Raw genomic sequence first — 11,716 nt, forward strand, 5'->3', positions numbered from 1 at the left:
CTGGAGCAGGCTCCAGGCTCCAAGTTGTCAGCACAGGGCCTGATGAGGGGCTCGATCTCATGAACCAAAAGATCAAGACCTAAGCTGAAGTCAGACACTTAACCAACCGACCCACCCAGGAGTCCCAAAATGATGCTATGTTAATAGGTACAGTTTGGGAGCACAAATATAAGAGACTTTAAACAGAAACACCAAAATATTATGCAAAAAATGTCCTTCATAATGAAATAGATTGCTTACCCAGAGTCATCTTTGCAAATTTTTCTACCTGTGGATGTTTTGAGCAAATAAGTGAGTTCCATGGCTTGTTTCTCTTCAACAAAATGTTCTACCTCAAAGGAGAAGAATGCAGGATTTACTAAATTATTGATTGATTCATTCATGACTGTATTCACCCATAGATTCCGTGATCACACTTCCTCTGTCTAGAATTTGAATTAAGAGACCCAGGGGAAATTTTAACCCATGTGAGGCTGAAAGGTCATTTAGAGCAAGGCTACATTGGGCCCATCAAGAGTTAGGGGGACAGAAGGTGGGAGGCAAGAGAGAGAGTGGGAGCCAGAGCCTATGTGAGTGAGAAATAGGTCAAGGCTCCGGCAGAGATGGTGAGTGAAGCCTGCCAGATGGGGGCAAGACTTTGATTAGGACTGATTCTGCTTCTAGACTCATGCACGCCTATGACGCTTTGATTTTGGGAGATTTCCCTGATGCCCTGAATTATTCCCACTCGCCACTTTACCTTCCCTAGTTTGAATGGGTTTCTCTGGTACATAGTGGATGCTGAAAAAGTGGTTTCCTTTGGCCTTGATGACTTTCCTGGGTTTCCTATTGACTCGGGGTGGAAACTTTCTTGGAAGCTAATGAGAGTCGAGACATAATACCAATATCAGTGTCTCTTATTCTAGTGAGTTAGAGAACCCTCCCCCAAAAAGGAAATTTATGGGGCGCCTGGGTAGCTCAGTCGGTTAAGCATCTGACTTAACCTATTCAGATCATGATCTCATGGTCCATGGGTTCGAGCCCCACGTCGGGCTCTGTGCTGACAGCAAGCTTAGAGCCTGGAGCCTGTTTCGGATTCTGTATCCCCCTCTCTCTCTGACCCTCCCCTGCTCACGCTGTCTCTCTCTTTCTCTCAAAAATAAATAAAACATTAAAAAAAAAAGGACATTTAGGGGCACCTGGGTGGCTTAGTCGGTTGAGCGTCCGACTTTCGCTTAGGTCATGATCTCGCGGTTCGTGGGTTCGAGCCCCGCGTCGGGCTCTGTGCTGGCTGCCAGCTCAGAGCCTGGAGCCTGTTTCAGTCTGTGACTCCCTCTCTCTCTGACCCTCCCCTGTTCACGCTGTCTCTCTCTCCTAGAAATAAATAAAACATTAAAAAAAAAAAAAAAAGGACATTTAGGGGGAGGTACTGATATGGGACTTTGATCCTTGGCATCATTAGCTCACCCGTTTCCTTACTGCTACCAAGTTTGCTGGTTGGCAAATGGACATGGGGAGAGAAACACCAGCATTCAACTAGGTGCAGAAGAGAGGAGTCAGAAGTTGGAATATTGTGGGTTTGGTTTTTTTTTAGTTTTATTTGTTTAAGTAATCTCTATACCTGACACAGAGCTCTAACTCATGACCCTGAGATCAAGAGTTGCATGCTCCTCTGACTGAGCCAGCAAGGTACCCTACAAATAGGAATAGTCTCTATTGACATATCATTATCCCCTAAGTAACATGACCACGTAGAGACATGATATCTATTGAAAGAGGCTGTGAAATGCTAAGCTAGGGTCCAGTAAGATTGCAGGAGACAAATTCCTGTTTCCCTCAGACTTTTTCTGTATTGTGTCAGTTATTTGGAGCCGTTTAGCCTCTCTGCTATGGGATATCATGGTGGGTGTGCTACACTGGATTAACATAATCGTGCTTCTTTATTGGCTACTAATATGGCTTTTTCAGAAGTCTTGAACACTGTCAGCAGAAACTGCTTTAAACTAATGCGCTAGAATGTAGGCACAGAATGGCAAGGGTTAGTTAATGGGGGCTGAAATTCCAAACTGCTAATGAAGCATGATATTTAGTAGTTGAAGCAAATAATCTATGAGGTCTTAGCGTTGAGCTCTAGGAAGTAAATCTTTTATACAATTACAAGGTAAGATTAACTGTCCAAATAGTGTTTATTGCCTTACCATACTTAGGTTTCTTATTTATCCCTCAATAATTATTTACTAAATAACTATTACTATATTAAGGAGTAAAGTACTATATGTAATATTATAAAGTCATTATTTGTACATATTGTATAGAACTTACTATATGATAGTTCAAATATCTACTATCCAAATTTCATACATACTGTTCATTGCATTATAATATAAGACACTTTATCTGTATATAATTACTACTAATATATAGTAGTATTAGTATTTTGTACTAGTAGTACTAACAATTAGTAATCATTTGCTACTAATAAGTAGTATTATTTAGGTATAAAACAGGCTACATATAATAATAAATACTGGGCACCTGGATGGCTCAGTGGGTTAAAGCATCCAACTTCAGCTCAGGTCATAATCTCACAGTTTGTGAGTTCAAGCCCCACATTGGTCTCTTTGCTGCCAGTGCAGAGCCTGCTTCTGATTTTCTGTCTCCTTCTCTCTCTGTTCCTCCCCTGCTCATATGCATGATACTCTCGCTTTCAAAAATAAACATTAAAAAAATTTTAATATTAAAAATAATAAATATGTAAATATTCATACATAAATGCATAAAAATAAATTAAGCTCTAATACACTTATAAAAATTAAGTGCTATAGAATAACAATTAGAATATTTGGAAAATATAGAAAATAGAAAAAAAGACAAAAAATTCCTTATTAGACAACTCCCAAAGTCTATCACTTGTTTACTTGTTGATGTGTTAGTCTATTTCCTTTTGGTCTTTTTTTTCTGTACAAAAGTTGTATTATTGCTGCTGTCATTTTCCTTGGTTGTGATCATAAGAATATAGAATTGTGTATCATACTTTTTAAAGGTAATATTATATCCCTTACATTTTCCAAATATTGAAAAAAATCTTCCTAAATAATTTTTCATAATAACACAATTTTTCATTGTACAATAACTTTTATCATTTGCACATGGAAATTTAGGTCCTTTCCAAATAATTTTTTTTTTAAATTTTTATTTATTTCTAGGAGAGAGAGAGAGAGAGAGAGAGACAGTGTGAGCAGGGGAGGGTCAGAGAGAGAGGGAGTCACAGACTGAAACAGGCTCCAAGCTCTGAGCTGGCAGTCAGCACAGAGCCCGACGCGGGGCTCGAACCCACGAACCGCGAGATCATGACCTAAGCGAAAGTCGGACGCTCAACCGACTAAGCCACCCAGGCGCCCCAAGTCCTTTCCAAATAATTTTAATACTTATTTGAATATTTTAGAGCAAGGTTTTGTTAGAATGTAGGGGTATCTTCCTGTTATCTATATTTTACTTTAAGCCTACTTAGTTATTTTAAAGAATCATTCACCATAAAACATTTTAATTCATAGGAAATTTAGATATTTATACTCCAGATGTGGTGGAATTTACTAAAAAAATGCTCAAGTTACTCCTCTGACTATTTCTAGTTTGTTTGAAACCAGTGTGGGAATTCCTCGGGCCTCATATTCTCAGGGACTCAGTCACTAACGCTAATGGTGCTTTGGGTTTTGGACACGGTTCCCCCAGAACTGTCTGGGTTGTGATTCAGTGTTAATATTTAGACCATTTTCCCTATTGCTTGAACTTTATTCGATTTTTCAAATAACAAAGGTGACATGGTTTAGCAAGTCAAATTATACAGAAGCATTTAAGAAATTTAATAATCTGCCCTCTACTCCTGCCCTCCCCCAAGATAAATGTAGCAGCGTGCTGTGCAGCCTTCTATACTTGTGTTTTTATATCTATATGTGCACCCACACATACACACACACAGGGAGAGTTTGTTTAAAAATAGCATTATAGGGGCGCCTGGGTGGCTCAGTCAGTTAAGCGTCCAACTTTGGCTCAGGTCATGATCTCACATCTTGTGCATCTTGTCTGTTTGAGCCCCGCATGGGGCTCTGTGCTGACAGCTCAGAGCCTGGAGCCTGCTTTGGATTCTGTGTCTCCCTCTCTCTCTGCCCCTCCCCTGCTTGCGCTCTCTCTCTCAAAAATAAATAAACATTAGAAAAAATATTTTAAAAAATAGCATTACACCACATACACTTTTCCACAATGTCTTTTTTCACTTAGTAATATATCATAGATATTTCCAAAGCAATAATGTACACCTAACTCACTTTCTAATAGCTGCATTATAAATAATAGTACATGGTATGGCAATATCAATTTATTCAACTGTTCCTTATGATGTATGTTCAGTGTGTTTATAGGTGAATTTTTTACATTATAAATAATTCCATAGTAAAGATTCTTAAACATAGATTCTTATACATAGCTTTTTATTTCTATAGGCTATAGTCTTCTAAGTGAAATCCTAAAAGCATTTTTAGGATTTTTAAATTTTGGATATTTTAATTTTCAGTAGACAGTCCCAGATTAATTTCATAATAGATTGTAGCAATTGACATTCTCATCAGCTGTATGTGAAATTGCCAGATTCAGCTACACCCTCAACAACATCAGATTCTGTTGCTCTCAATAATTCAAAGTAGAAAAATTGTCTTGCTTAACTTGCATTTCCCAACTACTAATAGGGTTATGCATATTTTCAAGCATTTGTTACTGATTGCATTTGGGGTGTGAATACCCTTTTCCTATCTTTGCCAATTCTTTTGTTGGGTTATTTGTCTTTCTTATGAATTAATAGGAAGAATTTGTATATTTGGGGAAATGACACTTGCCCTGTCACATACAGTACAGTTATTTTGCTCCATTCTATTTGTTTTTCCACTTAATTTATGATATCTTTTCTCACATAATTAAAAGATATAGAAGTATGGAGTTTTATTGTTTGTGGGTCTAGTTCAGGTGGAAAGTAAATTATTCCAACACTGTTTATTCACATAATCATACATTACCCTGAGTTGAAATGTCAACTTGATTACATATCGAGTTACTCTCTGTCTTTGGATTTGTTCCCATCATCTCTATTTTATTTCGTTGTTCTCTTAACACCTCTACTATGATATGTCATGGTAGCATTCTATATTGGAGTAAGTAAATATTTAAAATAATTATACTAGCTTGTTTACTATGAATATCGTGTTTTCTATTTTTTTTAATGTTTTATTTATTTTTGAGACAGAGCATGTGAGGGGCAGGGGCAGAGAGAGAGGGAGACACAGAATCCAAAGCAGGCTCCAGGCTCTGAGCTGTCAGCACAGAACCTGACACAGGGCTCGATCCCACGAATATGAGATCGTGACCTGAGCCGAAGTTGGAGACTTAACCAACTGAGCCACCCAGGCACCCCAATGTTTACTATGAATATTGTGTTTTTAAATTCTTTCAGTATTGCCTCACAGACATTAAAATGTAAAATGCTTTAGGCTAATGGACAGGAATACCATTTTTTCACAGTAGCTTTGTAATAAATTGTAATATTTGACAAAGCAAGATGGTACCTAGGAGCTGCTCATGCGCATGGTACACGCAACTTCCTTTATTTTTTTAAAATTTTTCTTAATGTTTTTTATTTATTTTTGAGAGACAGAGAGAGACCGAGCGAACAGGGAAGGGTCAGAGAGAGAGGGAGACACAGAATCTGAAGCAGCCTCCAGGCTCTGAGCTAGCTGTCAGAACAGAGCCTGACGTGGGGCTCGAACCTACGAACCAGGAGATCATGACCTGAGCCAAAGTTGGACGCTTAACCGACTGAGCCACCCAGGCGCCCCCACGCAACTTCCTTTAAAATTGTTGGCTAGGGGTGCCTGGGTGGCTCAGTCGGTTAATTACTGGACTCTTGATTTTGGCTTAGGTGACGATCTTCCAATTGGTGAGTTTGAGCCTCGCTTCAGGCTCTGTGCTGACAATGTGGAGCCTGCTTCAGATTCTGTCTCCCTCTCTCTACCCCTCCCCCACACGTGGACACCTCCACCCCCTGTCTCTCTCTCTCAAAGATAAACATTTTTTTGAAATGATTGGATATTGGTATAATCATGTGCTCTTTTAGTTTGTTGTCTACGGAACCAGTTTGAAGTGGAATGATATTTACAGATGTTCTCCTTGGTTACAGCCCTACTGTTTATGGTACAAAACCTGGACTCTGGAGCCAGACTGCCTTGGCTCAAATCCCAACTCCGAGGCTCACTGTGTGATGCCAGGAGGGTTATTTTGTCTGCCTCCAGTTCTTCCCTGTAGAATGGGGATAATAAAAGTAGTTACGTTATGGCCATTTTAAGTATTAAATGAATTAACGTGTGTAAAGGACTTAGAAAAGGGTCTGGCACAGAGCCTCTGCATTAACTCTTATTTATCCATGCCTATGTGGATGCAGGTTACTGATAGGTCATTTATTTTATTTTTTTTTAATTTTTTAATGTTTTATTTATTTTTGAGAGAAAGATAGAGACAGCATGAGCAGGGGAGGGTCAGAGAGAGAGGGAGACACAGAATCTGAAACAGGCTCCAGGCTCTGAGCTGTCAGTACACAGCCCGATGCGGGGCTCAAACCCACGAACCATGAGATCATGACCTGAGCCCAAGTGGGACGCTTAACCAACCAAGCCACGCAGGCGCCCCTACTGATAGGTCATTTAGATAATTTGTGGGTGATTTGCTGTATAGTTTTCTTTTTGTGCCATCTTTATTGGCACATGGTATTAAGTTGTGATAGTTTCATAAAACTAATGGGGTATTTCTATATTTTTGTATGGTTTGCTATCGTTTTTAAACTACACATAGGAATTATTTGTTCTTTAAAGATTAGCTATTATTCAGCTTTTGTGGTGCCCTTTTTTTAACTTTTTTTTTGAGAGAGAGAGAGAGAGCTTGTGTCCCTCCCACAAGCACGGGAGAGGGAGAGAGAGAAACCCAAGTAGACTCCACGTTCAGGGCAGAGCCCAGATGTGGGGCTTGATCCCACAACCCTGGGATCATGACCTGAGCCAAAACCAAGAGGCCTGACACTCAACCAACTGAGCCACCCAGGCACCCTGAACTTTTTTAAGAGTCCTCTATCTTAGGTTATCATTATGATTTTTCTTAAGATGATTGACTTGCTCAAGTTTTCTCCTTTTCATGTAGTAGTATCTTCATATAGTTGAAAATGTATTGCCACACAACTTACATATCATATTTTTAGAATATTTAAAATAATTTTATGATTTGATTGTATTTTTCATTCCTGTTTTTTAAGTATATTTCTTTATTTATTTTGAGAGAGAGAGCATGCGAGAGCAAGTGGGGGAGGGGTAGAGAGAAAAAAAGAGACAGCTCATCTGGGGCAGGCTTGGCAGCATCAGTGCAGAGCCCCATGCAGGACTTGAACTCACAAACAATGAGATATGACCTGAGCCAAAATCAAAAGCCAGACACTCAACTGACTAAGCCACCCAGGCGCCCCTCATTCCTAATGTTAAACATATTATTTCTTTTTTTTTAATTTTTAAAAAATATTTATTGATTTTTGAGAGAGAGAGAGTATGAGTGGGGGAGGGTCAGAGAGAGAGGGAGATACAGAATCTGAAACAGGCTCTAGGCTCTGAGCTAGCTGTCAGCACAGAGCCCGATGCAGGGCTTGAACCCACGAACCGTGAGATCATGACCTGAGCTGAAGTTGGACGCTTAACTGACTGAACCAATCAGGCGCCCCTCTTTCTTTCTTTCTTTTTTTTTTTTTAATAATCAACTGTCGATTTTCCATATTTTTTCTTTATTTCATTAATTTCAGAAATTTTAAGTTAATTATCATCTCCTGTTTTCTTTTGATTAATCTTTATTATTTTGGGTGTTTCTTATTTTGTACACGTAAATTATTTTCAGTCCTTTAAACAATTGTAGGACCTTGAAACTTTTAAAGATCATAATTTTCATTGCAATGAACATTTTTAGTATAGCCTTTTTTTTTTTTAATGTTTTTATTTATTTCTACGAGAGAGAGAGAGAGACAGCATGAGCAGGGGAGGGTCAGAGAGAGAGGGAGTCACAGACTGAAACAGGCTCCAGGCTCCGAGCTGGCAGTCAGCACAGAGCCCGACGCGGGGCTCGAACCCACGAACCGCGAGATCATGACCTACGCGAAAGTCGGACAATTAACCGACTAAGCCACCCAGGCGCCCCTTAGTATAGCCTTTTAAATATTTATGATTGTTCCCTTTGTATTAATTCCCAGATGTCAGATGAGTCAATAGAGAAAATATTTGTGGAGGATCTTTGCAACATTTTTGAAACTTTACATAGTTTCTAAAATCCCATCTTATGAAGACCATATATAAGAGTGAACTTAAAGAGTAGAATACTTAAAAAAAATTTTTTTGGGAGAGATTTTGGTTCTTTTTTCTATTTATGTTCTATATCTAGTAGACAAAAATTTTCATATTTATGTTTTCCACTTGAGAAATGCCAGGGCGCCTGGGTGATTCAGTCGGTTAAGGCTCTGACTTCACCCCAGGTCATGATCTCATGGTTGGTGGGTTTGAGCCCTGCATCGGGCTCTGTGTTGGCAGCTCAGAGCCTGGAGCCTGTTTCAGATTCTTTGTCTCCCTCTCTCTTTGACCCTCCCCTGCTCATGCTGTTTCTCCCTTTCTCTCAGAAATAAATAAAACATTAAAAAAATTTTTTTTAATTAGAAAAAAAGAGAGAAATGCCACAGTTGACTTTGGCTAGTGCTATGGAATGTATTCATTTGTTCCAAAATCTACATTGAAACGTACAGATTCAAAAGAGATTAAGTGTATCCATGAGGGAAAATTTCCCTTTTTAATTAAACACATAGTAAAGATGAGTAGATTGTAGTTACCATAATAGTGTGATATCTATAAATGAAGTCGAATGAGAAAATTATAGCTTTTATCTGAAGCAAACAAAATTACATTTGCTGTCAGTTTTGGATTTTCATATTTCATCATAGCTTTTAAGCTACTTTGTTCATTAATAAGTATTTAACAAAGACCAGAAGGTCTGCACCTCTCCATCACATTAATCTCAGTAATTTCTCATTGGTTCATATAGCAAAGGCAAACAGATGTGATGCTATATGATAATACAATACCAATGATATAATTAGCAATTCGACCATGTGTTTGTACTTTACTATCTATTTCTAGTCATGAGTCAACGCTGTAATCACAGAAATATTTTCAGTAGCAGACTTGTTTCCCAGTCCTAAAAGGAGAAAATATGCCTAGGAAATTATTTTCAAAATACAGCACACATTGTGAACTATGATCAGCCCTCAAGATATACATATAAGGGTTTCTGTCTCACTGTTTCCTATGGATATGTATAGGGTCAGAGCCTCTCTCTATTCTTGAACTCAGAGGAACATGAGAGCTACTTAGCACTTCTTGAAGTCAACTGTTCAAGAATGAGCTTAGGCAAGATGATGGAGGAGAACCCCATAATGGTGAGGTTTTAGGCTACTGCAGTTTATGAATCCTGTCCTAGCTACTGACCAATGCCTGTAATTCCAGTAGGAACCTCATTCCATTAACAGCGTTCCCTGTTTTCCTAGGTTATAGTACCACTTTGACAGGCCAAGGGAAGCAATGGGATACGTCCCAGGAAAATGCACCCGAATGGACTCACAGTGTTTTACACCATTGGCAACAAAGGAAATTTATTTTTGACACTCATACAGGAAATAAAGACTATGTTTATGCTTATGCTTCCTTCCATTTTTCGGGCAGATGTTAACAGCCAGTGTTTGAAAATTATGCAAAACTGTTACAAAGATTTGCAAACACATGAAGGTTTCCATACAGACAAGTATGGAAAGATACCCTTTCATCTGTTGGACATGAATTTAACAGCAAAGCAGCTGTGGTTGAGCTTGAATGGGAGTATGAAGTTGTGGAGCGCTATGTGATGAAACGCAAATGCCGTCTTTGACATTCAGTGGTTTCTGTCTTTGGATTAGGCCGCCCAGTGATGGAAACACTCTTGTTCACATAGATCACTAGCACAGTAATAGAATCCGAGGTCCCATCGCACGCTTTTTGAAACAAGGGCAGGCTTGAGGCAGATTTTTCCAGGACTCTTTTGGGTTAATCCGTGCAGCCTCCATTCCTTTGTGAGGTCATTTTTGGCATTGTCTGCATGCTTGATGTCAGCAAGTTAAGGATCATGAACACACATTTAATTTCAAGATCACTGGAGCAGAAATAACCAGCAAAAGAATTCTGTAGGATTCCAGGTGCCTACAGTTTTTTGCCCACAGAAAAACTGAAAACAAAAATCACTCTACTTCAGCCTAAAGAAACATTTTTCCCCCTAGCATTGAAAAGGCAATGCGATTGCCTCTTCCTGTGTCCTGTTCCAGAGGAGCAGTTTGGATGGAAGAAAGGCTTAGCAGCTTTCTTTTTTTTTTTTTAATTTTAAAAAATGTTTTATTTATTTCTGAGAGAGAGAGAGAGCGTGAGCAGGGGAGGGTCAGAGAGAGATACAGAATCTGAAGCAGACTCCAAGCTCTGAGCTAGCTGTCAGCACAGAGCCCGACGCAGGGCTTGAACCCACGGACCATGAGATCATGACCTGAGCTGCAGTTGGACACCTAACCGACTGAGCCACCCGGGTGCCCCTTAGCAGCTTTCTTAACAGAGTATAAGGCTCTGAATGGAAAGAATGACCTCATTGATCTGATCAAAAGTGTCCACCAGTAAGCCATGAACAAACTCATTCATGTCCAATTGTGCCACATGAATATTCCTTTACTTGCAACATATTTGTTTTCCTGTAGGGCTTTCAGGTACTAGAGATCTGTCTTCTAGAAAGCCAGCAAATTTCTGTATACAGGAAAAATATATTGTTTTCTGCTGCCTTTCTTGTTTCAAACAAAGTCCTCAAACAGTGGTGGCTTGAGGTTCTGAAGTGGATGCCTTGCATGAAAATGGGCCACCAGGCTTAACGCAGGAAAGCTGGCAGTTTTCTGTGCTATCTGTGCTTGCCTAGGTGGGAAACCATGAAACACATACATTTCATCGCCCAAGTTGCAGGTATAGATATTCTATTAAGTGCCACAGAACTCCATCTCTACAGAGAATATTCAGATTGTCTTTCTAGTGGAAGTTTGACTTTGCAGATTCTGTTCTAAAGTTATCACTGGTCCCTGCACGTTCACAAGGGGATTATAAAAGACACTCTTTGGTGGTAATAGTGCAACACAAGGAAGAAAACCAAAAACTGATCCCATGAGAGGTCATACCAAAGGCATAACTGACAATGTCTCCATTTTTTTCTTTATTAGGTAGCATCTCTCTATAAAGAAGAACTTTCTTCCATCACTGGGAAATGAGCCTCCACGCCTCCTATAAAGCAAGAGTTGCTGTCCCTTTCTTTTCTCTCCTCTCAGAATTAAGGCCTTGCAATAGTCACCTCCAATAGTGGCAAAAGAAAAAAATTCTTTTTCTTCCCCCCTGTTCTTCTTTTTGATTGGGCATCACAAGGACCAGGGATTTTTATTGATTGACTGTTACAGTCACTTTATAGTCATTATTCCTTCTGATGCTCTGGTCATCCTAAATTTAGCCAGTGTGAGCTCTTTCATTCTGGCTTCTGAGCTCTTTTGAAACATCCCCATTAGACTTTGAGC

At 39.3% G+C, this 11,716-nt stretch overlaps 1 long non-coding RNA gene across 1 annotated transcript in view; it reads left to right on the forward strand.

The window, feature by feature from the left end:
* Positions 1-11,433, forward strand: part of LOC120234834 — a 40,656-nt gene extending 29,223 nt beyond the window's left edge. Inside the window, exon 3 of the long non-coding RNA XR_005529208.1 lies at positions 11,372-11,433. This is a non-coding gene — a long non-coding RNA (uncharacterized LOC120234834). The remainder of the gene's footprint in view (positions 1-11,371) is intronic.
* Positions 11,434-11,716: the final 283 nt, after the last annotated feature.

The sequence above is a fragment of the Hyaena hyaena genome, unplaced genomic scaffold, assembly GCF_003009895.1.
Source record: "Hyaena hyaena isolate Hyena2069 unplaced genomic scaffold, ASM300989v1 scaffold_117, whole genome shotgun sequence".
Lineage (NCBI taxonomy): Eukaryota > Metazoa > Chordata > Mammalia > Carnivora > Hyaenidae > Hyaena > Hyaena hyaena.